Below are 5206 nucleotides of genomic sequence, written 5' to 3' on the forward strand. Positions count from 1 at the left end.
CTGCAAGCGGCGTTTTGCACGTGGCGTTTTGCACGCCGGCTTGCGTGGGGCGGGGGCTGCGGGTGGGAGGTTGCACGGAGGGGAGGCTGCACGGTGTTGGGGGGGTTGCATGCCCTCTTGTATGGCCACGAGGGGGCTGCAAATGGGGGTTTGCATGCCCCATTGCACTGGGGTGGGCTGTTCGCGGGGGTTTGCGCGGTATTGGGACGGGGTGGGTTGCTGGCGGGGGGTTTGCAGCCGCTGCTTCCTGCCACGGGGGGCGGTTGCATCCCCTGTTGTACGGTGGTGGGGGGGCTGCAGGTGGGCGTTTGTATGCCCCGTTACACTGGTGTGTACTGCTAGTGGGGTTTTGCACGTGGATGAGGCTCCGGGCACCGTTTTGCAAGTGGGGGTTTGCACATCTGATTGCAGAAGGGGGCTGCAGGCAGGGGATTGCATGCGTGATTGCACGGGGCTGGTGCAGGTGGGGGTTTGCACATGGGAGCTTGCATGAGGGGTCGTGCACAGGTTTTTGCATGCCTGGTTGCATCGAGGACTGCAAGCAGAGTTGCACAGTGGGTGTTGCATGCCCAGTTGCATGGTGGGAGTTTGCACCGACTTTTTGTATGTCTCATCGCATGGGTACTGCAGACAAGTTTTGCACGCCTGGTTGCATGGGACCGCAGGTTGCATCTGGGGTGTTGCATGGATGATTGTGCAGGGGGGGCTGCATGCCCAGTTGCGCACAGGTTTGCACTCCCTGGGGTTATACCCTCTCCTGGAGGCTCTGAAGGCAGGCAGGACATGGAGGCAGGCACTTTTCCAGCTTCACTCTTCCTGGCAGACCTGTTCTGGTGCATCCTCTGCATGTGCGGTCACTGCAGGCGAGCTCACCGCAAGGCAGGCCAGAGGTTGGCTGAATGCTCCAGTTGAAATTTGGATACTGTTGGCTTTGGGCCTTCAGCTGTCAGTGCCCCGTTAGCATCTCCCCACCAATGGCTGCGTGGGCCTTGCAGTTAAAATTGCAAAAAAAGCCACAAATTAAGGATCTGAAAACTCCTCGAATAGGGAAACACACAGGGGATGACGTGATGTGAAAGCAAAACTGCAGACGAAACCCGCTGGGTTCTGCCAGCTCTGGCCAAATCTTGGTCTGGGCTTACCGCAGCCCCGCCATGGCTGAGAAGAAGCTGCTGTTGTTGCTGTTACTTTGCATTATATTTTGTTGATATGCACAAAGGCAGTTTTGCAAACATACATGATATGTAGGGGAAGGTAGATGCGTGAGCAAACAGCTCTGTAATAGCATAACTCTTTAATTTTGAGGCACCTCTGGGTGGATATATATGGTTTATATACATCCGGAAGCATAGAAAACATTTTTGCTACTTAAATAATATTTCTATATTTAAAATATGGAAAATACAGAATCCAGCGGCTGCTGAATCATGCCCATAAGCTCCCAACATCCTTAATGGTAAGTACAGGCAGGAGTGCTTTGCCAGCCTGGAAGTGTTAGTTCCTCCTAGACAAGCAATTCCAAATATTTATATGTTGATTCTTTTAACTTTGAGACACAAATAGCCAGAGACATTTTGGCAACTCTGTGACAGAACACCAAAAAAAACCCCAACCAAAACAACATGGGAATCTCTGTGGGTCTTTTCCGCTTTGTGTAAACTGAGCAGAGAAAATATTTCCTGTTTCAGGATCAGATAGTGAGGCCTCAGCCAGCCTGTTTCTCTGGTTATTTGAGAAGGGGTTAAAAATGGGATCAAAATGACCTAATCTTGCCAATTCAGTGCCATATTTGGTTGGGAAAGTATTGTATTTTAGGGGATCTCGAATACAAAGTCACCCCCTGATGTAGGAAAAATAAGGGGTGGGTTTGCTGAAGGGCAGAATCCATCGCAATGCTGCCTGTGGTACTGAGGGCAGAGCATTGCTTTGTCTGAAATGGAAATTTATTGGTCATAGCTGATACTGAAGTGATTAAAAATACACATTTGGAAATAAAAATTTACTGGGGGAGTTGGGGTAGGGTTTAAGACTGGCAATATTCTGTCATTGCAGAATTGTACTTATCGTTTACTTCACCTATATTGGGGGGTTTACACCAGGTCCGTGATCCTCCAGGATTGGGATTCTGCACATCAGGATCAATTTAATTTCAAATTTATTGTCTGCTTTTGAACAGCAGCAGAAAAAAGCATTTCAGGGTAAAAGCTAAACCTACAAAGGATCTCTAACGTTGCTGCTCAGCCAGGAAAAAAAAGAGTGTATTCAGTCAGACAGTGCAACAAATATTTGGCAGCCCCCAGGACAGACACTGGCCTTGCACCTCGTCTCTGCCTGTTTGCTCCAGGAGTCCTAGTCTGACAGGTGTGAAGTAAATGGAAGAAAAATGGGAGAGTTAAGCAATAAAAGGAGGATTATGGGGTGGGTTTTTTTGTTTGTTTCTGATCCAGTTGCTCCATGTGGTGCCGATGGGAATGGTTTGTGTTCTTAGCGTCAGGGGTTTAAGGATCTGACGTAAGGTTGGTATTGATGGACTACCAGGACAGAGTGAAGGCAGTAACTTAGGAATAATAAATGCAGGAGACCAGCCCCAGCCCTCATCAGTAATTGTATAAATCTGCACAAATTCATCTTAAGTCTCTAAAAAAAGGGGGTTGCGAACCCCAGGGCCAGTCACCTCCTTGCGGGCCCCATGGAGGGTGGCTTCGAGCTGCTCTTCCGTAGCTGTGTGTGGTTTTGTGCCCATTGCTGGTGGTTTTGGGGGTGAAACCAGGGCACTGCTAACCAGCCCCCCGCCTCGGGTTGCTCCTGTACAAGTGCTGTGCAAAAAGCAGGATTACAAAGATCTGGAGTGAGAAACAAGCCCTAAAAACACCCCAGCCCCTTTCCCCCACCCCCCGCTCTGTTTTGTTCTTTTTGCATCCATGAGGTCGCAGGGGCTGGAATCGCCTTCTGAGGCTGGACCATGTTAAATGCATCCAAAAACTGCAGTTACCCCCCCACCACGGGATAGCAGAAGGTGAGCAGTTTTGCATCAAACCTTGCTCCGGGATTCCGCTGCGCTCTTGCAAAGCCCCCATGGGATGCAGCTCCCCTGGGATGTCGGGCTAAGGTGCAGCATAATTTGTTTCTCAGAAGAGTTTGATAAAGCCCTGCTAGAAAACACCGGAGCCCTTGAGAGACCTTCTGCTTGCTTCTTGCCTGACGATAACTAGGAAGGGTTTGCAAACCCAGAAGGAAATCCTCTTTGTGTTAAAGCAGCTTATCCCATGGAGGTTTGCCGGGAGAGCTGGGCGGCCTTTGGCAGACCTGAGGGGCGGGCGGGTATCACATGGGCAGTGAAAAAAGGGGTAAATCTGGGAAAGCAACTCATGAAAGCATCCGGACGCAGTGCAGGAGGGTGGCTTCACCCCTGGCTTCAGGTGCGGACTGAGGACAAGCTCTTGGCTTTACTGTTAGAAAGGGCCCCGGGTGAGATCTTGGTTTTCCTATTAGAAATGCAGGCATGCCTTTCCAAAGAAAAAGAATTAAAATAACACCTTGAACTCTTAATACTTTCACTGATACAAGTGCACTTGCTCACTTTTAGTATCACATGCAAGGCTGCAGGTCCCATAACAGAAAACCTGGGATTTTCCCCCGGTTGGAGCTCCCCGTCTTGGACCTGGAGCGTTGGGCGTGGCCAAGGATGGTCCAGCTGGAGCAGAGCCTGGCAGCACAAACCGATGCTTTTCCTACCACTTGCAGGAGGGTGGATTTAGTGTTGCAAGAAAAAAAGAGCATTTGTAAACTAAAGAGATTTTAGTGAATAATAGCAGCTTTGGGAAAGCGGTAAGGTCATTTCCAGCTAAATGTCGTTAGTTGTAATTAGGTCAGGACATACCTTATCCTAAATGCTGCTGTAACCTGAGTATAGTTTGTGGCCCTTTCTTATGCTCCTGAAGTGAGCTATAAAACAAAGCTGGGTTTTTACAATAAACTGGGTTTATTGTATATGTCTTCACATATTTAATAACCTCCGTGCAGTTGGGTTTGTCTCACACTTGTGGAAAGGGCTTGTGGTTTTGTGTCCCTCCGTTTTGGGACCACCACCACTGAGTAGTGATGCCAATAATTATTTCATAGTACTTTTTTGTGAAGAAACTTAGCATGTTATAAGCTTCATGCATGTAACTAATTTTCCCATAATTTTTTTTCATTGCAGGATTGAGAATCAAAACGCTGTGTGTTCAGAAGTTATTTTCCGGAGCTCTCCTAGGCAAAGCTCAGCATTTTTTATCAAATTCATAGCAGCGAGAAGCCAGGAGGTGGCACTGGCTGGCAGCGCATTTGGGTCTCACTCCCTTCAGCAGCTCCTGGCCCTGGTTCAGAGCCTCTTGGCTTCCCCAGAAAATAAAATACTTATACTCTTCAAGGTTAGGAGCCTAGATAACCTCGCAAGCCGGGGTGTGAAGACGGCAGGACGGACTTGTGATGGCACCATCTGTGGCATCGCTGCTCTGTGGGTGTAGAGGAGATGGATGGGTTTAGGTTGTACCCGCTCCAGCAGTTTGGGGAATTTCTGCTTGGGGTTTTGAGGGTGAGTTTGAGGGACCTTGAAGGTCTGTGGACCTGGGGGCCATGCGGACATGACCACTGTGAACTCTGCCTCTTGGGTTGACTCAACCTCTGTTGACTGGCAGGAGCTCCAAGACCATGCAGGAGCACCTGGATCAGGTTTGTCATCCTTCCATGCCCGTAACTCCTCCAAAGAAAAGCAGCATAGACACACAGAGTGTGGGACTGCATTTTTTTTTTTTCCCCCAGCTGGGCCAAGAGGAGCCTTATAAGCTCTCATTTCCTGACCAACAAAACCCGTTTCTGGCACAGTTTTTTCTGCGTGGGGAGCTGGTGGGGGCTGTATCAGTTGGGGGGGCTTTTTTTTTTTTTTTTTGTCCAGCTTCTCAGTGCACTGCAGATATTGCTGGTGTTTCTAGAAAATAAATAGTATTAAGAGCAATTCTGGAAAAACTTAAGTGGAAATCTGCCTTTTTCTAGCTAGCTATTAGCTTATATCTTACGGGTTTAGATGCTTAAAAAGGCCCTTTTGATGGGACAAGCACTGTACAAGTTTCTTGCATTTGTTATTCCTGTTCTGCTGGTGTTTACAGATTGTTTACCAAGCAACTGCAAATGAAACCGCACCGCTGGCCACCGCAGACCTCATGGT

The sequence above is a fragment of the Haliaeetus leucocephalus genome, unplaced genomic scaffold (genome assembly GCF_000737465.1).
Source record: "Haliaeetus leucocephalus isolate CR32 unplaced genomic scaffold, Haliaeetus_leucocephalus-4.0 Scaffold193, whole genome shotgun sequence".
NCBI classification, from domain to species: Eukaryota; Metazoa; Chordata; class Aves; order Accipitriformes; family Accipitridae; genus Haliaeetus; species Haliaeetus leucocephalus.